General features: G+C 41.4%; 1 pseudogene; it reads left to right on the top strand.

The window, feature by feature from the left end:
- Positions 1 to 7,161: 7,161 nt before the first annotated feature.
- Positions 7,162 to 23,697, top strand: LOC121903793 (annotated as a pseudogene).
- Positions 23,698 to 24,774: the final 1,077 nt, after the last annotated feature.

The following is a 24,774-nucleotide window of genomic DNA, read 5'->3' as shown; positions in this document are numbered from 1 at the left end:
GCTGCTGTTCACACTGTCTCAGCTGTTACAGGCCACAGTGCTCCCTCCTCTGAACCCTCTCAATTTCCTACTGGCGTATCTCTGTTCCCATCCCTCCCCAATCCCTCGCCTGTGCCTGCTACTTCTCTATCTGATTTTTCTTGTGCGTTTTCTTAATTTCTTTCATCCTTTTACTGCATTCCACAGACACGTCCCTCCATCCCAGCATCCCTTTCTCTTTGCTTCCTCCAGCCACAGCTAATATAGCTCCCTCAACTGCATTTGCTTCTCCAGCTCCCTTTCTTTGTAGTAAATACTATCAATGCTGGCGTTCATACTAGTGATGTCACGCTCGAAGCAGTCTACTCTATTCTGTATCGACCTTTCAAAGCAAAAATATCATAGCAAGATGTTTCGATGCCTCGCTTCACCACACCAAAGTACTCAGATTTAATTCAGCCATACAAGTGCAATACCAATAGTTGCCCAGCAGACGTTGCCATTTTGACTGTATCAAATGCTTCAAAACAGTGAACCATTTTCAATGCAATTGCCTCAGACAGTTCCATTTCCCTCATCGCTAGTTAATACCATCAGCAAGCCACAGACCTTCCTCCTTTCAACCCACTCCATTTCCCTCTGGCCTATCTCCCCCACCCCACTGCACCTTCCTTCCCTACAGCTCCTCCTGCTACCTGTCCTCTAGCTCTCCCCATCATTAACCCTACCAGTGGCAATTCGACCGCCCCCCCCATTATGGCTTCATGATCCTCTCCTGTACCACCTTCCCTCAGACAAATTGTTTCAGGTACTTTCAACCTCGCTCAGTCACTCACTCATAACACCATTGAATTATCTCCGAAAAACCATCCAGTCTGCCAGATCATCCATTTTCTTTTACGTGGTCATCCCACAGTTTCCACCCAGTTCTCGCACTTGACCCCTTCTCCCCTTTTTTTCCCTACCCTCAACCCTCCTTCATCCCACCACCAACCGTGGTTATGACCATGCCAATATCTCAAACACCCATAATCATTAAAAACACTGAACTCTGCTCCAATGGACAATCCCGACCGCCAGTTCATCCTCTATCTCATTCATGGTTCACCAATGGTTTCCACCCAGTCGTTGTACTCGACCACTTCCTTTTTTTCTCCCTAACTTCAACTCTCCTTCATCCCACCCTTTAACCCGCCTTCATCCCTCTGTTGTAATAATAATAATAATAATAATAATAATAATAATAATAATAATAATAATAATAATAATAATAATAATAACAACTTTATTTATATAGCACTTTTCAAAAACAAGTTTACAAAGTGCTTCACAGACATGGAACAAAATACACAATGCAATTACATATCAAAACATTACAAGACAATTAGAAATGGAAACAAGGGTGAGACCATTAAAATAAATAAAATAAAATGAAAAAAAAAAACTAATTAAATGCACTTATATAAAAATGAGTTTTTAAAGCTTTAAAGCTTGTCTGATTTCCAGAGGAAGGTTACTCCACATTTGAGGAGCTCTAACAGTAAATGCACTTCTACCCTCTGTCTCAAGCCTTGCCCTGGGGACTGAGAGCAACAGCTGGTCCACAGATCTAAGAGAACGAGCTGGAGTGTAAGGGATGAGAAGGTCAGTGATATAAGATGGGGCTAGGCCGTTCAGAGATTTAAAAAGAAGCAGTAAAATTTTAAAATCAATTCTAAAAACCACAGGTAACCAGTGCAATGAGGCGAGAACAGGGGAAATGTGATCATATTTTCTAGCCCTTGTAAGAACCCTAGCCGCAGTATTCTGTACAAACTGTAGGCCGTTAATTGATTGTAAGGGCAGTCCAGCAAATAAGGAGTTGCAGTAATCTAAGTGGCTAAAGACAAAAGTATGAATGAGTATTTCAGCATTACTGAAAGAAAGAAAAGATGTAATCTTTGCAATGTTCCTGATTTTAGTGAAAGCTGATTTGGTGATTTTGGTGAAATGAAAAGTCTGAAACAAAGATTACGCCCAGATTTCTGGCCTCATGGGTGCACTGCAAACCCTGGGAAACTAAGGTCTTGCTTATGGAGTCCCTGTGTGCTTTGGGCCCAAACACCATCACTTCAGTAGAGCGGCCGGCATCCGAGTTTGTTCTAATGTCGTTTAAAACTTTTAAAAATGCAGTTTCTGTGCTATGATGAGTGCGAAAACCAGACTGAAACTTTTCGAAGAGAGAGTGGTCATCCATAAAAGAAATAAGCTGAGAGTAAACCACTTTCTCCAGCACCTTAGCAAGAAAGGGTAATTTGGATATGGGTCTAAAATTATTCAGATTAGTGGTGTCAAGATTAGATTTTTTCAGAAGTGGGTGAACAACAGCAGATTTAAAAATCAGAGGTACAATCCCTGAAGATAGAGATTTGTTAAACATTGCTAAAATATCTGAGGATAAAAAGGCAGAAACCTCCTTTAAAAATCTAGTGGGTAAGACATCAGAGGGAGAGGTGGAAGATTTCATGCCATTGATCATCCTCAGTAAATCTGACTGGAATATCCATAAAAAAGAATTAAAAATCTGAAACACTTCACAGGGTGGTAAAATAAGTGGAGATGGTATGATTTGGGCTCTAATGTTGGGAACTTTATTGACAAAAAAGGAACAAAAACTCTCACACCTTTCAATTGAAGAGACTTCTATGGGATTGGAAGGGTGGTGGACAAGGGAGTTAATGGTCCTAAAAAGTAACTTGGGGTTGTGGGGATTTGCGGCAATAAGAAGAGAGAAGAATTTTGATCTTTCGTCCTTTACAGTGTAATTAAACTCTTTTAAAAGCTCTTTCATGGCATTACAATCATGTCTTAAACCATGGAGATGGTTTTGTCAAAATAGGGTGGGCTTTGGACAATCTAACAGGTGCTACAGTGTCCAGTGTAGTAGCGCAACGTTGCAAAAATTTAGAAGCTAGCTCCTCTACAGAGCAGGAATAATCTGAAGGGTCAAGCTGCGGAGAAGCTTGATAAGTGTTGCAGAAATTCTCACAGGTTTGTGGCGTGATGGGTCTAAAATGATGAGGGCCTCTAGGGTTAGAAACTGTAGGCACTAATGGGACATTAAAAAGGATAGCTGCATGGTCAGAAACATGCTTGTTTAAGGTCTGTAGATTTACTGGATTAATGCCATAAGTGATAATTAGGTCAAGAGTATGACCATGTTGATGAGTAGAGCCAGAGACATGGTGAATACAGTCAAAAGTACTGATAAGATCAAGGAATTCAGATGCACGTTTGTCACTTTGGTTGTCAATGTGAATATTTAATTCTTCCAATAAAATAGCTCTCTCATAGTTAGTGGTAGTTATTGAAAGCAAGTGACCAAATTCCGAGAGAAAGTTGCCCTTTGAGTTAGGAGGGTGATATAACAACCCAAAAAAGATTGTATGGTGGGAAGTGGTGAATGACTACCAAACCTTCACCCAGCCCTTCATGAATCTACCAGCTTTTGACCTACCACTGTACCCTTGGACACTCCCAAACGCTTTCCATGGCAACCGCATCACCCAGTCTCACAACATCCAGCTGTACCCCAACGCAGCACCTTCCTTTGGATTCAATGCTTAATATGTTGACACGGGGTGAGAATCCTAATCGTAAATGGCCTTGCCCCTGAGACCTTATCAAGTTACTCATGGCAGGGCAGCTCTAACTTTTTCATACCTCGAACAGCCTACCATTCACTTCCATTGATATCTTATCGCTGACCAGCTTTATCACTTATGCCCATTCAGTTCTCAAAATTAGCAACATAAACCATCCAAGTGTACCTCAGCAGTATTAACTTTTTTATCAAACTGCTTTCTGGAGCTCCAGCCCCTTCTATTACTCACCCCATGTCAACATGTTACTCAAAGGCCTACGCAAAGCAGAACCTCAGCTGCGAAGAAACCCTGACAGCATACCTCCTCATCCATTGCATCTAAACCCTCTGCACAGGATACTTTTCCCCATCCGTCAACCTCAGTGTTTCTCCTAGCATTCTTTGATTTTGCTCAGAATTCACCACCACCTCATCCACCTATGACCTGCCTTTCCGACATTTCTATCCACTCCCCAGACATCCTCTGATTTAACCTCAAACAAAGCAAACCGACCAGCTTGCCCTCTTTCACCCCTTTAACTCTTCTGTTTACACGTGTATCTGAGTCCTTTTGAACCCATTCAAACCACATATTCTGTAGCTTGGCAAATTTAGCAAAATAGTGGGAAAATGATGTATGCTGGAGCTTTATGCTTTTCAGGCACTGAGGACAGGACAATTCAATCAGCTAAATCTTTAAAGGAAAGTAAAGCATCATCAACATAAAAGGCTTGTTTCAAGGTTGAAAGAATATCAAGCAGAGGTACTGCTACTTTGAAAAAGACAGTAACTTGACTTGGAGAAGTCAAGTTACTGTCTAATATAATGTAAATTCCTTCCAGACATCTTTCAAGACAAAACAATATTCTGCTTTGAATAATTGTGTATGACATGGTTTATCTTTGTTAAAAATAATTAATAAAAAATTACATCTACTCTTTCTCACTCATTGAAAAATCCAGAATTCAATGAATGTGCAAATATTGCTCATTTCAAACATTTAACTACTGGACACAAAATGTCTCCTACTTCACTGAAAAGTCAATTTTCAGTGGCTTCAAATTTCCACACCACGCTTCTGTGAGTTGCATACTGGACCATGATTGGCTCCAAACAAGTTATGATGTCCCAAATCAAGTTTGTACTGCAGATACATGCCTTAAATTTATTGTGAGCACAGAAAAACTTTCCCCCTTCAGCAGATGAATGTGAAAACAGCCTTCTAGTGTCAAACTCTGCACATAAATCAATCTGCACAGTACAATATCCAACTGTGGGAGTAGAAGAATAATCAAAAATTGACAGGAAAAGGACTGAAAAATTATGTGTTTTGCTGCCTTGTCTAGTTGAAAATCTCAACATCACTGCTGGGGGTGGTTGGGTGTGGTCAGAAGTGTGTTCTGTTGCACCTGTAACCACCCGCAAAAGTATTGACAGAGTACTGACACACGCTGAAGTAAACTATGTCAGTGCAGAAAGGTAAGAAGTTAGACCACTGGAGGTCAGCAAAAACAACTACACTTGTCCACTTTTCCTGTGAGTATTACTGAGGTTTGTTTAAAAAAATCTGTATCAAGTCTGTTTGTTCCAACTGTTTGTCTGTTTGTTGAAGGAATATGATTCTTACCTTGAATCTAATATTTAAACCCGAGACGGCAGGATTTTAATGGATGTAACATTGCATCACAAGGAAACATTCTACTTATATTGTGTATTATCTTATGCATTTGGAATTTAGGTGCTGCTCAAGTGGGTAGTCTCCGGCCTGAAAAGTGAAGCCAATGCGGAAGTGCCTTGAAACTGCATTCTTTCTAATGGTCAATAGGGGACGACTATAATCTAATCTAAATCCAATCATATGGAAGTCTATGAGGAAATGACCCTACTTCTCACTTGATTTATTACCTCAATAAACACTTTCCTAATGAGTTTATGGTGTCAATTGCTAGTTTCAAGTCTTCAATACAGCATGATGTTCATTTTGTAAATTATGGTCCCATTTAGAGTAAAATAGATAATAAAACAGCATATGCTTTAGGGTGTGGTTGAATTGTGATTGACAAGTTGCTAGCACGGCAACAACTTTGATTACATAATGTATCCATGGCATAACCCCACAGTATGGGCATAGCTGCTGCTATTTCACAGTGTGTTTTCAGTTCATGAAAGTTAAGTTAATAAAGACCCTCTAAAGAGTCAGATGTTCAGTTTTTCCGGTGAGTACATTTTGTTTTAATGGTTTTAGGCCTGTTTTTTGCTAGCAGAGATTAGCATTAGCATTAGCATCATCACTTTTACCCATAGACTGTAAACCATGCTAACCAAGCTAGCAGCTAGCGCTATGGTCAGCTCCACTCTCTCGTCCAAATCATAATACATCCATGGTCCAAATATGGTCACTTCTGGCTCCAGAAATCAAACATGGCAATGGTCAAATCCGAGATGGCGATGATCAAATCATTTAACTCGAGGCTTCAAAACGGCAGTTCACAAACCAGTGGGTGATGTCACGGTGACTACGTCCATATTTTTTACTGTCTATGGTGCTGCTACATATACCCTTTTTGAGCAATTCAAGAAGGATGAAGGGCAGAGAGCTAAAAATAAGCACTTTTATTTTAAAAATGCACTGAAAAAGCAAAGTATGAATTATCACAACAACTCATGCATGTGTTAATGCTGGTTTAAATACAGTCTCTGCCTTTTCTCTACCCCATTGCACTCAGTAATTTCAGATTTACTAATCTAAATGGGAAAGACAATAGCTGTTTTGGATCTGATGACATTCACTGACCTTTACTAACCTATTCATCATTTCCTTCACTCACACAACTCTATTTTTCCCTTAGCCATCTCTACTAACTTATTAATTCTCCCTCGCAGTCCACCTCAGTCTTTCACTTAATCAACCCTAAAAGGTTGCTGTGGGCACAATGTAAGTGCATAACAGTCCACATAATATACAGGATGAGTAAAAATATTGTGTCTAATTGGCACAAGTAATTTTGAGACAATTGTCCCGTCATGCCTAGTGCTAGGATTAGTGGTTTGTTATGTTTGCTGTTTTATAACTTTTCCATAATGCAAGTGTTATGTTAGTGTTTGTAATATGTCTGTGCAGGACGTGGTTTAATGTTGATAATTGTCATTTTTGTGCTGATTTAGAGTTTTAACCATTAGTGAGGTGGCTGTTACTTTTCTTGACCCCAGCTGTATTTTTATTCCCTATATTGAATATCAATAAAGGGTTGGCACTGTTGAAGCCTGTTTCTATCTCTCATTCCACACTGTTTGCCACATTAATGTCAGAAGTTGAATGTTCAAGAAAGAAAGAATCTCCATAAGCAAGATGGTGATAAAGAGAGAAATTGAAGAAGAGCTCTGGGTAATAGAAGACTTCATCCAAAAGGACCACCGTGCTATCCCTGCAGTTGAGACCAAGAGGCAGAGCTGCAGTCCTACATCCTTCTCTGCGCTTCCATTAAAGAAGTTACCCATCCAAAACCACACAGACACTGTCTGTCCCCCGACCACTTAAATGTTAAGTAAACAAAAGAGGAGTTATTCATAAAAATCTAATAAAAATTAACACCACCACTTCAACAGTACAACAAAATATGAGAATTACATGTGGGTCCTTAAACATTAGATCTCTGTAAAGCTGTATTATTAAATGATCTAATCTCAGATTATATCATATTGATTTATTTTTTCTTACTGAAACCTGGCTGTGTCATGAAGAATATGTTAGCCTAAATGAATCCACTTCCCCCAGTCATATTAATACTCATATTCCTTGAGACACCTTCTGAGGAGGTGGAGTTTCAATCATTTTCAACTCAAGCCTAATAATCAAGCCTAGACCTAAAGTTAATTATAACTCATAAGAAGGCCTTGTTCTTAGTCGCTCACACCCACCCTGGAAAACTTTACAGCCAATTCTGTTTGTTATAGTGTACCATCCTCCCGAGCCATACTCTGAATTTTTATCTGAGTTTTCATCAAACCTAGTCCTTAGCACAGATAAAGTAATTATAGTAGGTGACTTTAATATTCATGTGGACGTCAATAATGATAGCCTTAGCACTGCGTTTATCTCATTATTAGACTCAAATGGCTTTTCTTAGAGTGTAAATAAACCCACTCACTGTCTTAACCACACTCTCAACCTTGTTCTGACATATGTCATAGAAATTGAACATTTAATAGTTTTTCCACAAAATCCTATTTTATCAGACCATTACTTAATAACTTTTGAATTATTATTACTGGACTACATGCCAATAGACAAAAATGTCTTCACTAGATGTTTATCTGATAGTGCTGTAGCTAAATTTAAGGAAGCAATTCCATTAGCATTGAATTCAAGGCTATGTCTCAATACAACAAAGGACTCTTAAGCTAACTTTAGTCCTTCCCAAATTGATCATCTTGTTGATAGTGCCACAGGTTCATTGCGAATGACACTTGACTCCATCACCCCTTTAAAAAAGAAGGTAATAAAACATAAAAGGTTAGCTCCATGGTATGACTCCCAAACCCCCAAATTAAAGCAAACATCGCGAAAATTTGAAAGAATATGGTGTTCCACCAAACTGGAAGAATCTTGCTTAGTCTGGCAAGATAGTCTTAAAACATATAGGAAGGCCCTCTGTAATGTCAGAGCCGCCTATTTCTCATCATTAATAGAGGAGAATAAAAACACTCCTAGGTTCCTTTTCAGCACTTTGGCCAGGCTGACAAAGAGTCATAACTCTACTGATCCATGTATTCCTATAGCTCTCAGTAGTAACAACTTCATGAGCTTCTTTAATGATAAAATTCTAACTATTAGAGACAAAATTCATCACTTCCTGCCTCATAGCCAGCTCCCTGCATCACCTCACTGACAAGGGTTGGGAGTTCAACTGGGACAACAAATGTGCAGCTGCCTTTGCCCAACTCCACACTGCCCTGATCAATGCCCTAGTGCTGGCCCTCCCTGATTGTGAGTGTCACTTCATTGTTGACACTAATACCAGTTATGTGGGGTGGGCTCTGTTCTGTCCCAGGAAGGAGCAGAGGGAGACAGACTGGTGGCCTACTTCAGTCGGGCATTGAGTTGTCCTGAGTGCAACTACTGTGTGATTTGCTGCGAGTTGTTGGCAGTGGTTTTTTCCTCTGGACCAACCACACCTCCCTCATCTGGCTGCTCAGCTTTAAAGAGCCTGAAGGCCAGGTACTGAGGTGGATCAAAGCCCTGCAGAGCTATGATTTCAAGATCCAGCACCGGGCAAGTTGACTACACACCAATGCCAACACCCTCTCTCGACTGCTGGTGCCCAGGGACTGGTACCAGCAGGTGCCTCAGGCAGTTCATGGCTCTGTGGGGCCACGCCAATTTGGGGTAGCCAAGACCCTGAACAAACAACACCAGCAGTTCTACTGGGCAGGTTGCAGGCAGGACACTGAACTGTTTGTGCACTACTGTGACACGTGCACTGCTCAGAAAGGACCAACCAGACACTCCCATGCTCCGCTGCAGCAGTACCAAGTGGGTGCCCCGTGGACACAGACATTCTTGTGCTTTTCCCTACCACCAATTCTGGGAACTGCTATGTCCTTGTTGTCATATACTAGAGCTGCATGATATATTGTTTCAGCATCGACATCGCGATGTGCAATAGTCACATTGCAGGATGCACAATGTCAAGTAAGGCAAATTAATTCAAACACGTCATGCCAAAACTTTTTGCCGCTTGATACAAAAGGAAAACTCACAAGGTTCTCATATCCCATGACTATTCTAAAGTCCATCTGATATTACATAATTCAGTCTGATTTGGGGATTCTTGGATACATGGAGTTCCCAATTTGTTCTGGTGAAGGGGTGCACTTCATCAATTTATCAAACAACCAAAGCAGGCCCCACTAGTCGCCTACCACAACCTGAAAATGAGCATTACCTGTTTTGGTTGTTTGATAAACTCATCAAGGGCACCCCTTCACCAGAGCACATAGCAAACTGATCACTGCGCATGCAGAGTTCGCTCATCACCTGCCTGTAAACATGCATGCGATGTGGCTTACTATCACAGATAATGTCGCCTGGATGCTAGGGGCATTTGTTAAGTTATGCAAGGTAGCTTTTGAGCGCATCTCATCAAAGTTAAAAAGTTTCTGTCACGGGCTGGTCCATTCCCTAATGTAAGAAACGCTTAACACACATAACACATACGCAATGCTTGCCATATCCAGATCTATCTGTACTTACATCTTGCTGGCATATAGATGAATCTGTTTGTTGCTTGAGTAAGAGTTTTACCATGATCAGTTGTATCAAGAAGCCTATTTATCTTCCACCATGTAGAATAAGCATACATTTGAACATCATTAGAAATGGTAGATTATGTGTAAATAACACAACTGTGACACACGAGTCCATTTATAAAGTTTATTAAGAAACGTGTTGTTTTTCCCAAATACCTCTCCACAAGTTCTCTCTCCACTTTGTGAAACCAAAAGGACTCCAAGCTGATTTCTGGAGGAGTGGCAGAGGGCTGAACCAAGTGTGGTAGAAGTAGGAGGGGGGTTTTGTTTTGTTAGAAGAGGATAGACTTTTGTATAAATTGTATATCTGTGAATGAATGACACACTGCATGTATCTGGTGAAATTCCCTGTGTTTTTTCATATCACAATATATATTGCAGAAAAAAAAGATATTGCAATGTCAGTTTTTCCAATATCATACAGCCCTACCATGGACTACTTTACAAAGTGGCCTGAGGTGTATGCTATACCTGACCAGAGTGCAACAACAACAGCTGAGTGGCTGGTGTGTGAGATGTTCTGCTGTTTCGGTGCACCCCAGGAACTGCATGGTGACCAGGAGAGTTATGTTTAGGCACAAATCAACTTGGTTTTAGGTTAGGTTTAGGGAAACATCAAGGATTGGGTTAAAAATACAAATTTGTTAAGGTTAGGAGGCCTTTGTCATCATAGTTACAACAATAACAGCTTAGTTACGGTTAGGGAACAACCATGCTCATCACTCATGAAATCACTGTTGATAGGAAACGGGAACTGCAGTCTTCTGTGTTGAAGTCTAACATTTTGTTGACTCATCCATCCACTTCAACTTCCTCCCGCTGCGGACTTTGTCACACCATTTCCTCCTTGGCTCTCAGCGGACAAGAGTAATAATTCCTATGGCCACTAGAGGGCTTTGTCACTTGAATCATGTAACTTTTGGGCATTTACTGAAAGAAATAATGCTCTCATTTTTCTTGGGAGGGCAGTCTCAATATGTTTGTTGTAAATATTGAATCAAACAACCTCATTTAAAGTCAGATGTAATGCTGATGTTCTTCCAAATGCAATCCACAAATTCAGACTAATGGATTATATTTAAAATGTGGTGATGTACAAAAATTGAGTCAAAACATTTGTAAAATTACAGACTCAAAATTATTATCATCAAGACACAATAGGCCACAGCTTCACAGTAATTCTTCAGCAGATGCATTCATTAATATCTGTTTTTAGACCATTATATATATTTTTATCATATTTTGGTGTGTTTATATACAATTGTTATTACTCCTATCCAGTGAGCTTGTACTTAAAATAAAAGGACCTAAATTTGCCCCCATAACTTCATCCCCTTGGGACAGAGTGTTACTTGGCCACAAAATCCCCAAGTGTCAATAAAGAAGCGTCTTTCATGGTTGTAAAATCCAATATGTGTGAGTCAGAGGCCAGCCAGAAATAAGTCCTGACATCAGGGGAAAGTGGAGAATAAGCCGAGCTGTCAGTATCTCTGTTAAGGATAGTCAGTTCGTGTGTAGGAACCCTGTTGTGCAGAAGCCTCCTGGATGCTCTCCGGGGATATGCATTTGACATATGCTAGTAAAAGGTGAAAATACTGTATCCTCTGGATGAATACCGGAGGTCCAGAGGCATGCGCTTTAAAATAGCCCTATTTGTCCCTTCCTCACCTACCTTAAATACTCTATCAAACACAAATTTGTTAGATACAGGTTGTGTTTTTCTATTTTTTGAGTACATGAGCGAGTACATGGTGGTCTGAACATTCTGTGTACATCCCCTTACTCCCATGAGTGATCATTGACAATGGCTTTTTGCAGTTTGGGGGCGGCGTACATTGGCATGCTGTAGATGTTATTCCCAATGTATAGGGAACACGTTATGAAACAGGCTTCAGGGACTGTACTCATCATCAACCTTTTCACACTCTTATAAAAGATTCATGGCACTGCTTGTTTTGCTGTGGCAACGCAACAGGAGTCAGTACTGCAGATGAGCCCGGTGGCCTGAATAATACAAATACTGTGGTTGCTTTCCTTTGCTAAATGATAAAGTAGGACTACGTCAGAGGCAGGAAACCTGTGCATTTAAATAGGACTACAATTGAGTAGATTCAAGATTCAAGTTTCAAGATTAATTTATTATTATCATTTTACAACACAAGGTTGTGTAACAAAATGTAGTTCATAGTCCCTTTATGCTACTCACAAAAACAGAAATTATATAAATAGATTTATAAATAATAAATCATAAAAATAAAACTACTGTTTATATTCGAGTGTGGAGGACGAATTGAGGAGTCTCACAGCCTGAGGAAAGACACTGCTCTGTATTCTGGTGGTATGACAGACGGCAGCAGGGTGAACAGGTTGTGGCTGGGGTGGGTATTGTCTTTTAGTATCCTTTGGGCTCTGTGCAGGTACCTCACCTTATCAATATCACTGATGCTCAGTACATGGGTACCAATGATGTTCTGGGCAGTTTTAATCACCTGCTGCAGAGCCTTCCTGTCTTAGACCATGCACATCCCATGCCAATTTGTGATGTTTCCAGTCGGGATGCTTTCTGTTGCTCCTCCATAAAAGTTAATAAGAACTTGGGACAGGAATTTTGCCCTCTTAAGTTTCCTTAATAAATACAGTCGTTTTTGAGCTTTCTTTACTAGGGTGGAGATGTGTGATGTCCATGACAGGTTCTCTGTAATGCTGATTCCAAAGGAACCTAAAACTGTTTACCTGCTCCACCTCAGCTCTGCTGATGTAGACAGGGGTGTGTGTCTTTGCCTCCTTTTTTCTGTTGAGCAGTAGGTTGCTCTCTGTGCACTGTTCTGCAAGATTGTTGATCTTAATCATCGTTATTTCAAATCTGGCTGATGATGGTGGTGTTGTCCACAAACTTCACAACAGAGTTCTCTCCATGTTGGGGGTTGCAGTCATGGGTTTACAGTGTGTATAGGAGGGGGCTGACCACACAACCCGGGGAGGCTCCAGGGTTTAGCAATAGAGTGGAGGAGGTATGACCACCAGTCCGGGGTCTGTTTGTGAGGAAGTCCAATATCCAGTTGCAGAGTGTACTCAAGCCCAGAGTGCTAAGTTTTTCAATTAGTTTCATGTGGGAGATTGTATTAAATGCTGAGCTGAAATCAACAAACAGCATTCTGATGTAGGTGTTCTTTTCTCAAGGTGTACGAGGACTGAGTGGAGGACAGTGGAGATGGCATCCTCTGTGGATCTGTTGGTTTTGTATGCAAACTGGTGAGGGTCCAGGCATGCTGGGATGTTGTCTTTGATGTGCTGGAGAACCAGTTTTTCAAAGCACTTCATCAGAATGTGGGTGAGTGCCACAGGGCAGTATACCTTTAGTCTAGACACTGCAAACTTTTTAGGTACAGGGATGATGGTGGCTGTCTTGAAGCAGGTGGGAACACTCTCTTGTGACAGTCATATGTTAAAAATGTCAGCGATAACATCAACTAGCTAGTTGGCACATGTTTTAGTACATAGCCAGGGATGTTATCAGGCCCAGCAGCTTTATTCATATTCACTCTCAGCAGGATTCTTCTCACACCCGCTGTGGATACCAACAGTGGCAGGTCCTCTGGAGGCTACATAGACTTTACAGCTGATTCTTTGTTGAGGATATCAAAGCGAGCACAGAATGAGTTAAGCTTATTTGGCAATGTAGCCTCACATTTTATGGGGACACTCCTGCATTTGTAGCCTATGATGTTCTGGATCGCCTGCCACATATCTTTGGTGCTGTTGGTGTTGAGGTCTCTCCAGTCTCTGCTGATATCTCTGATTTCCCTCCTTGATGCCAGCTTTCTGTCTTGCTCTGGCAGTGTTGTATGCTTCATTGTCACCTGACCGATGGCAGCATTTTTGGCTCTGGATAGAGCCCTCACCTCTCCATTCATCCAGGCTTTCTGGTTGGGGAATGATTTTATTGTCTTTCTAATCACCACATCATTAACACATTTGCTGATGTATGATGTCACTGTTGATGTATATTCCTCAAGATTGATATGGTTCTCATGGGTGGCAGCATCTCTGAACATGTGCCAGTCTGTGCACTCAAAACTGTCCTGTAGAGCAGCTGTAGCTTCATCTGTCCACACTTTTTTTTTTTTAACAGTTTTTACTGATGGTTTTACCCTTTTTCTCAGCTGAAAGTAAGTAGGCAAGAGAAACAGGGAAATATGGTCTGGTAGACCAAAATGGGAATGATGGAGGGCTTTGTAGCTGCCAGGAATGTTCGAATAAACATGGTCCTGGGTATTACTTCCCCTGGTGGGGATGTGGACATGCTGGTGGAATTTAGATAAAACAGTTCTGAAGTCTGTTTGATTAAAATCACCAGCTACAATAAAAATACCATCTGGTTGTTTTGTCATGTGAATGCTGATGACCTCATACAATTCCTGTAGTGCATTTTTTAAGTTTGCATCTGTAGGAATGTAAACAGCAACAACAAACACACTGGTGAATTCTCAGGGCAGATAATATGGTCGACATCTTGACGTTAAAAACTCAAAATCTGGTAAACATTGTCCATTCACTTTGACAGCGTTTTAGCACCAAGCAACATTGATGTAAACAGAGTCCACTTCCCCTTCTCTTACAGAAGTCTTGTGTTCTGTCGGCGTGGAACACGGTCTGCCCATCAAGTGCAATAGATTAACTGGGATGTTGTGATGGAGCCAGGTCTCTGTAAAGATGTGGATACAACAGTCTCTGATTTTCTGTTGCTGAGTTAGTGTGAGTCTTATTTCATCCCAGTCAATTAACAATTAGCAGTCAATTTACTTTCCCCACTTGTATAACAAGTATTCAGCCACAATCGATTTAAAGAATTTCCCTTGATAATGTCAAGCTTCAAAGTTGCATTTTGCTCACAAAAATTGGCGAGACCTTGATTGATCAATTACAACTTTCAGCATTGATTCACTATTGACTTTGAATTTAATGGAAAACGGCTGCAGGTTGAGAATATTACATTGTCATGTTAATTTAATGATAGTATGACAGACTTCAAATGGAGTATAATGGAGGTGCTGAGGCAGAGCTAAAGAAAATATTACCAGCCAATTCTGTTAGGGATTCCCCTCACTGAATGCTAAATAAATTTACCTGACGCTGGTGAAATTATGTTAAAAGCGTTGATTGAGTGTCACTGCTGTTAACCTACTAAGGAGGGATCATTTGCAGTGAGATGCTGCTCTGTTCAGTTTTGTGGATGAAAACAAACAAAGCAGATGTTGGGCGAAACATACAGCATCTGAGATGATTCCAACAATCTCTTTTACCTTGTATGAATTATTGATTAGACAGAGACAACAACACAGACGATCGCAAGTCAATATTTAATCAAGGACCCAGCCTTTCTCTACTGATGAGGGAAAAATATGTCTTCATTATTATTGCACTGGAGCCAGCCTCTTCGTTTGGGCTGGGTTTCATCACACTTGCAGCAAATGACAAAAGGGAAAACTTATCTTATTATACCTCCTCTGAATTATAGATGGGGTTCGGAGTCCCTGGACAGCTGTTTCCTTCCTGTCTTCTCCAGACTGCCATGCTCTTTTGTCATTTCCTGTTTCCTCCTGGGAAGAGGGTGAGTCAACCCTCGAAGAAGCCCTCCAACAGAAATTTGAGATCTTAGACATGAATCTCCCCTCATGGGGGTGCGAATGACTATTCAAATCCATTGTGATTGTGCCAGTTAGAGATGAAACACTGACAGTTTGAGAATTGTCTGTTCAGTTACTTTTGGCAGTATGGCGGAGCAATAAAAGAGACATTTTCATGACTCCAAGTAAGCTGTTGGAAAACATGATAAATGTGAAAAGTGAATTAGCAGTCCGCAAGCTGAGAGAGAAGCCATATCACTGCTGTCCGTGGTGGTTCATTGGGTAATCTTTATCATTCAAGAAAATACAAGAACAAACAGATGCACAGCAAGGTGTACTTTCTTGCTTAGATAGTCACTATTAATTTGACTATTTTCCCTTTTGCAAGTAACTTTGTCTCCTCATAAAATGCAGTGTCACGCGTCATATTGATTAATGGTAATAAGTATTTAGTGCAAAAATATTCAGGCATTTGGTGAAAATCAAACAATTATTTGTGTGAAGTGCCTCTCATTTGATGGAGATATAAAACCAACAATTATTTATTTCCTACACTGCGGAATCATTAAAACATATGATAAATTAGTCTCTGATAAACTTTGTCCCTTTTTAATAAAAAAATTGTAGATGGTGTTCCATTTCACCTTTAATGAAGAATACCCAAAGACATAAATATTGCCCAAGTTCTGCTTTGGAAGCAACTGAGAGGATTATGGCTTTACATGCTGAGCATTTACTTGGTGACAATGACCTTCTGTGCCTTCCTGTTACAATAACACACACATCTAGAGGCTAACACAATCTTTGAGGTTATTAATGTTTGCATTACAACTTGCATTCAACTCACTGCTCCCAGTTTTGTTTATTCTGCAGGGACTTGTGGAAATGAACCTTGCCACACAGATTTGAAACTTCTGTGAATGCTATTTCATGTAACCTTGGTGCAATATTCACTCAAGACTAGATTTGAAGTTTATTCCCCTGAAATGGAACAAATAACTCTGCCACATGAGGTCAGGAGGACTCAAAAATGCCTCTGGTTTTGTAGTTTTCAAATATTATTCTTTTTTGTGCTGCCATAGCACTTTGACACACAGGGAGCAGTGGTTTTTTGACAGCGCAGACACCGTAGGGTATTTGTCCCAGCAGCAGTTTTCTGTGGCTTGCACAGTTAGGACAGGCATTACAGCAAGTCCGCCGTGCAGTCAGCTCATCCCGTTTTCTGGTCTTGTATTTGGTCCACATGAATAATAAAGCTCCTGGCAAGGCTGGCTGGGGTTACATTTGTGGTTTTAAGCAGGAGGGGTTTGAGCCAGTACTGAGCGACAGCAGCTATTGATCAGAGACAGACAGGAGACGGTACTGAATACAATCAAGACAGACATTGTGTTCATTCTTTTCCTTCTTCCCATATCCACTCTCTTCAAGGTTTGCTCTTCTACTTCAGGTCTTTTTTCACTTTCATACACATTTCTACATAACACACACACACACACATACGTGTTTCCATCACTTCAGAGAACATTACATCAACTTACATTCATTTTCTGGAGAATTAAGGCCCAAACACACTGAAAGTGTCCTAATTACACCTATTGTTTTAGATAGCTGAACACCCACCAAAAATGTTATGAGCCGTGTCAAACTACCTTGACGCCCCTATTCCTGCTTTGTTTTGATTTTGGAGCATCAAATGAGGATCCAGCCAAAGCTGTGTTTTACTGCAGCCGAAAAAGAATGAGAGAGGGCGAGCAAGCTGAGGGCACAAGCGAGCGAGAAAGAGAGAGACAGTGTAGCAGTAGTCAAGTGAGGAGAGTGAGTGGTAGCGAGAACAAAGCTGGTGAATGAGAAAAATAAAATGTTTTTTTTCTGATTGTTTCATGGCGGTTACTTTATATAGCACAAATAAATAACCATCAAACACTCAACAGATGATTTACATTCATTCATTACATCCAACTAATGCAGCACTTAATACAAAGAACAGGATAAATCTGTGTTGGTTCTGTGGTGTTGGCATTTCAAATATGTTGCCTGCAGTGCACCATAGGAGCGTCAACTGACCTGTGTCAAATGAGCCGCGCCATTTATCGCTTTCAGTGCATTTGGGCCTTTATCCTAACCTTAACCATAATCACTACTTGCCTAACCCTAACCCTTACCATAACCTTAACATAACCCCCTAACCCACCCTTACCTTAACTTTAAACCAAGACTTCGTTAAGGGGACTTTTTGTCCCCATAAGGGAGACAAGTCCCCACAACATGACTGTGCAAACAGATTCATGTCCCCACAGTGTAGGAATACCTGGACCACACACACACACACACACACACGTACACTCCATTTGTCTCTTATTCTCTTTACTGCCTCTCTTGCTTCTCACCTCTCTCCATCTGTCTTCCCTCCTCTGTTCATCTTCCCTCTCTTGCACACTGATCTTTTTATCTTCCAAGTTTCACTCCCCATCCTTATTTTACCACCTTGATTGAATCACAGATGATTCAAAATCAACACCTACATCGCATGCCATTGCACGCAAACATCTGTACAGACTATATTTAAACCTCGTCTTTCAACATCTGTGCCACCAGGGGGGGAGGAAAAGGTAAAAGTAGGCCATATTTGGGCCTGCAGCAGCTCCTCAAATGAAACAAGATACCCTGTTTTCATATAACATGCTGTCTTGACAAAAACACATCAAGGTAAGAATGTACAGAGACTGGCCTTCTTGTCTTTGCCTGTTCAGTTGTGATTTGTCTCAAACTCACAACGTGTTTAACAAGCAAACAAAGGGTGGTATTGATTAAATGAGATCTACAGTGTTTGTTGCTGTCCTGCCAATTGCAAGAACTTCCCTTTTCAGGCAGTTCATATAGCTGACACACTATTCTGATGAGTTGCAGTCTGTTTTATTAGTTGCTGTGATGCATTACGGAGAACATGTAAACAACATTTTATGCATATTACACAACTATTGATGCACAAATAACTTGCTTTCATACATTATGTAGATTAATACTTTCATTTAAAGGCTTTATGTTCCACAAAGACAACCCCCACTTCCCAATAGGGACTCGCTGTCATAATTAGAACAACAAATACATTCAAGGCATCCCCTCTATCGAAAACATATTTCAAATTATCTTGGAAGTCTAGGGCTCAGGGCATAATTCTTGACATTGTAGGGTTTTTGTATCTGATATGTATGCAGCTGCATTCCCACTCCCCTAATGTCGTACTAAAACTATGGAATTAAAGTATTTTGTAGCTGGAAATTCCCTCAGGCTGGTTCCTCGGAACAGCTTTCAGGCGATGGCGCTGCTCTCTTTTGTGAGTCTCAGTCTATTGATGCTAATGAGATGGTAATCTGAATGAGGGTCAGCTGTGCTAAATGCCACTCAAAGACATCAATCACGTCCCTTGAGTAACTGGCAGGCACAGTGGCACATTTTCAAAACTCTATTCCATTCCTAATTGAATTCCCTCAACCGTTTAGGAGTCCATCAAATGACATAGTGTTTAGAGGGCAGTGTTCATAAATTTGGAATTCACTCTGTTTTCTTTGCAATCTGAGTAATGACTGTGATCCAGAGAAGCTGTTGTTGTGTTACAAATGGACAAGACAAGCTGCAGTAAGGCCTGTAGTCATGAAGGAGGCTCTCATGATGATAAACTTTCCCTGCCACGGAGAGCCAATACCCAAGGATACAAGAGGAGGTATCCACCACTGGTGTTACCCAAGATTGATCCCTTCTCCCAGTGGGGCAGACAGTGGTAATTACACTGCAGAGCTCCAACATGGCATCCATCCCCTACAAACAACCAGGAACAATGCAGCTGGCAGTTCAATTAGAGGGAGCTCTGTTTATTAGCTACAAGTTTGGGTTGTTAATTAACAATAGCAGAGGAATGCCACTGATACTGCCCTGTTGTCCTTCTGTGGTGTTTAAATAAATAAAAGTGAATAGTGGAAATATGCAGGGTCCTTAAAGTCCACGTTAGCACAAGGAGATGCAAAAATGGAGAGCTTGTCCTCACAACAAACAACAAAAAAGCAGTGGTCATTTGTTCAAATCCTTAAAATGAGCCATGTTTGTGTTTTCCTGTAAAGTATTCTCTGGTGGTTGTGCAAATAATGTCTTTCCACTTTCACATGCGTGACTGGAAGTAGTGTGACATTGTTAATACTTATGCAAAAACTTTTAGAGAGGAGGTAAGAGTGGTGGAAGTTCTGACATTTAATTGATGCCTTTAATGCTATAACTTAAGTTTGTCTTGCAAACTTGTGGCTACATGGTACCGATTATCCTCTGACCCAGAAAAACCCTTTCACTAGATTAGCGTCTCCAGATCTGCTCATCGTCTTACCTGCCAAGAGGTTCTCTCTCCTGCTATCTCCAGGACTCCTGGGACTGATTCACAGTGTTACTTCATCAACCTGCTACTGGAGCGGTCAACCTTTCAGGCTCTGCCTGCCACATTGCTAGCCAACACAAGCCCACCAGCTTACCCTGGATCTTTTTGTCCTGGTGTGGTCAGCCCTGTTGGGCTCGGAATGCTCCTCTCCGCTAACCACTACTGTACCAGGTTGACCTGCACTCTCCAAGCAGGATTGTAAGGCCAATCAGGCTGGTAGCCTCTCCAGGCTACCTATCCTCCCCACAGGACTGCTGGTGTCTTGCTGCTGTTATGCTGTGAATTATGCCATGGATTCTCCTGGGGTGCACATCACATCTCCTTCCCCGGACATTTGGCTCTTGGTTACAAGCTAACACTAGCTTTATGCTAACACTCCCCAACCAGACCATGCCACAGCTGTACGCCACCTCAGATCTTGACAACCTCAATAATCATCTGCGTCCAAACTGCATGGACACTCTCAAAGAAACTGGAATACTTCGCAGCTGCTGTCCTCTACACAGAGGCTCTGGTCGTATGTTTTCAAACTCCATTCCATTGCTATGGTCCTGTCGCACCCCGAATTCCTCATTATGTCACCACAACAAACAAAACGTGAATCTATCCAATCTCCATCCCCTTCCCCAGTCCTCACAGTCAATCACTAGGCAACACCACCTGAAACTTGTTTTGCTCAAAACTCATTCACTCAACAATAAAAGCCCCATTCTGAATGAATTTATAACTGACAGTAACCTATATGTCCTCTGCATCACTGAAACCTAGCATAAACCCCTGGACTATTTCTCACTAAACCAGACCACACCCACAGGATTCACATACATTGATAGATGTATGTGAGGGGCAGGGAGGTTGTGTTGCTGCTGTTGACAGGAAGGACATTAAAACAACTACCATTTCCATTCCTGCAGCTAAGTCTGCTTTCAAACTCTCTGGTCCCACTCCTCTGATCACTGCCATTATCTACTGCCCCCCCAAGCCAAACCCTTCCTTTCTCTCTGACCTCTCTGATTTTCTGACCTAGCTATGTGCCATTTCACCTTCTGTTCTCCTCCTGGGTGATTGTAATATCCACATTGATAATATTGACTGTGTATCTGCCATAGAATTCCTGGAACTGCTAAAACGCTTCAACTTTATGAAACATATCAACATATCAACTTCCCCACTCAGCTGCTGCTGGATTTGGTTTGCTCCACTGGTCATCAACTGTCCAGCCTCAACCTCCATATCTCTGACCACCCAGCAATCATGATGGGCATTGACATCCCTATCCCCATCCCAAAAAACAAATGCAAAGTATCGTTCAGAAATCTCAAATCTATCTCCCCCTCAGCTCTGTCAGCCTCTCTTGCCAGTAAAATGTCTGCCTCCCCTCCCCTGCTGTCTGATAATCCCACCCATCTTGTCAACTATTATAATGACACACTCTCCTCCTGTCCTTATCAGCTGGTTCCCATTAAAACCAAAACAGTCTCATTCACACACTCAGCTCCCTGGTATACTCCTGAACTCCACCAAATGAAATCCTGTAAGCACCAGCTTAAAACACTGGTTTAACAGTGTATCTCCAATATTGCCTACACAGACTACCTTCAACAATACAAAGATGCGGTCCACCTACTTCTCACACCTCATACACTCTGGCTTCACCAACTCCAAGGCTCTCTTTTCCACAATAAACAATCCTCTCAAACCCAGTGACAACACTTCCAAATCCTTCACAGTTAACAAGTGCAACTTTTTCCATTCATTTTTCTAAACAAAAACTGACACCATCCACAGCAACCTAACCACCTCCCCCACCCTCTCCATCTCCTCACCTGCCCCCCATACCACTCAGCCCCTGTCTCAGTTCTCCCCCGTGTCTCCAATGGAGCTGTCCGGCTTTATAGCAGGAATGAGTAGCTCCACTTGGGTTCTGGATCCCATCCCATCCAATCTTGTCAAGGACTGTCTCACAGCTATCTCCTCACTCCTCATAGAAATCATTAATTCCTCCTTCAGCCCTGGTTCAGTCCCCCAAACACTCAAACTAGGTGCTGTCACCCCCATCCTCAAAAAACCTGGACTCAACCCTGATATTTTGAGCAATTTCTGGCCCATCTCCAAACTCCCCTTTCTGTCAAAAAATACTGGAACTGTAACAACTGGAGCAGAAACAGGCAATAGGACTCAATAGCACAACTTTACGACAGGAATCTTGATTTTAAAAAAAGTCTTTACTTGCACAGGAGGTCAGTCAGTGTAATGGCAAACAAATCCAACAGGGAGAAGGCAAAGGCAGGTAGATAGTCCGATAGACTTCTGTTGAACTCCCACAACATCTGAAACAGACGCCATGAGACTGATGACATTTATATAATGTGACAAATTTCAGCCTGGTCACTAGAATAAAACATTGGCATTGTACATTTCTGCAAACCACAGACACGTTGAATATGTACATTTCAACACCTGTAATATGTACTATATTAACATTTCAACAATACGTATCATATCAACATTTCTTAAGTGACGTACTTCACATGACATCTATATAAGCTGACTGACTTTATTATTAGGAGGTGGAGGGGTTGGTGGGTGGCTTGCAACGTTGTTGGCAGAAAGTTGGAAATCAGCAGAGAGCACAGTTCGAGACCACCTCAACGTTTTTATTTTATTTTTTATTTTAACCCAAACCATGATCTTTCCCTAACCCTAACCAAGTGTTTTTTGTGCCTAAACCTAACCAGACCTTAACCACCACATTGTCATGCCATAAAATATAATTATTTTTTAACAGTGACTGCCGTGATACTGCGCAGTGAAAAATGACGCTAAAGGGGCACCCCGTGCGTTAAAAAGTGACGCCACTGGGTCCTGACCAAGCTTCGATATGTGACAAGTTGGGAGTGAGAACGTGTTGATGAGGAACAGGTGAAACTAATCAGGGCGGGGTAGGCAATCACACAAGGTGGAAACACACAAGGGCAGGAAGTGAAGTACCTGAAATGAGAAGGGAGGTGAGTTTTTCAAAATAAAACAGGAAATGATGAATAAATGACAAAAAGTAATGAAAACATAACTTAGGAAGCAGGGCGAGACATAACAGGAACCTGTTGTCGCCTCCCAACTCAAAGCCCACCTCATCTGCAATGACCTGTTTGAACCATTTCAACTTGGTTTCTGCTCACAGTACAGCACTGAAGCAGCCCTCCTCAAAGTCACCAACGATCTCCTCCTCTCCTCAGACTTGACCGCACTGTAGCTTTCAACACCATCAGCCTCACCATTCTTCTCTCCCACTTTGAATCCTCCCTCCATCACCGGCACTACCCTTTCCTGGCTAAAGTTTTATCTCTCAAACAAACAAACATTTTGTTGTGTTAATGTTGACAGTTCATCACCATCAGTTCATCAACATCAACAACTGCACCTTTTCCACCACTCCTCTGTCCTAAGGCATCCCCCAGGGCTCAGTGCTTGGTCCTCTCCTGTTAATCCTCTACATGCTCCCACTTGGTAACATCATATGTCATCATGGTCTCCGCTTTCACTGCTACACTAAATACATCCAGCTCTACATCTCCACTAAATCCATCACCACTGCAACTCACTCCACCCTGACCAACTGCCTCACTGAAATTAAATCATGGATGCAAGCCAACTCCTTCAAACTAAATGGTGATAAATCAGATATCATCATCATCATCATCATCATCATCATCATCTTGCCAGGCTGTCATTGTAAATAAGAAACTGTTCTTAATATCTTGCCTGGTAAAATAAAGGTAAAATAAAAAAATAGATCATTGGTCCCAAATCCCTCACCGAAACCATTCACAACTTCTGCCTCACCATCAATAACTCCGCTCTGTCTCCCTCCCCACACATCTGCAATGTCGGTGTCATTTTGGCCAGTGACCTCTTCCTTGAACACTACTTCAAACAAATCACCAGAACTGCCTTTTTCCACCTAAAAAAGCGACTCCACCCATCACTCCCCCTCTCTGCTGTGGAAACTTTGATCCATGCTTTCATAACATCAAGAATTGACTACTACAACAGCATTTTTTATAGCACATCATCCAAAGTCTTAAATAAACTCCAGTACATCCAGAACTCTGCTGCTCACCTGCTCACCCACTCCTGCTCCCATGACCACATCACCCCCACCCTCCAGAACCTCTGGCTCCCTGTCCCACAACAGATCCAATTCAAAGTCCTTCTCCTCACTCACAAAGCTCTCCATAACCAGGAACCTTACCAACCTGCTCCACTATCACACTCCCTCCAGCAGCCTTCGCTCTTCTGATGCCAACCACCTGCCTCCACCACTCAGGACCAAGCACCGGACGTAGGGCGACAGAGCCTTCTCCATAGCTGCTGCCTCCCTCTGGCACTCTCTCCCCAAACGCATCCAAGACTGCACTGATGTCCATGTTCAAACTATTAAAACTAATCACTAATCAAAACTCACTTTTTCAGAATTCAGAATTATTATTATTGTTATTATTATTATTATTATTATTGTTATTGTTATTGTTATTGTTGTTATTATCATTAACCAGATCTTAACCAAAGAAGCATCAGAGTAGAAAACAGTCATGTGTGTCATTTTGCAAGGCAGTGGCAAAACTATTTTCTGCATTTGTGGAAATGAAAGTTATTTGTGTGGTCAATAATACCAGAAGGATTGGAAGGAACTTATTTCACAAATAAAGATGAAAACAGTAGGCACATATAGGTTTTGTTATATAGTCTTCACATATAATCAGATATCCTCTGAGTCACCACTGTTTAGCCTCTCTAAGCCTTTTCTAGCACTTCAA

This window comes from Thunnus maccoyii, chromosome 9 (genome assembly GCF_910596095.1).
Source record: "Thunnus maccoyii chromosome 9, fThuMac1.1, whole genome shotgun sequence".
NCBI classification, from domain to species: domain Eukaryota; kingdom Metazoa; phylum Chordata; class Actinopteri; order Scombriformes; family Scombridae; genus Thunnus; species Thunnus maccoyii.
The sequence above is the reverse complement of the archived record's forward strand: the minus strand, read 5'-3'. Positions and strand labels throughout refer to the sequence as shown.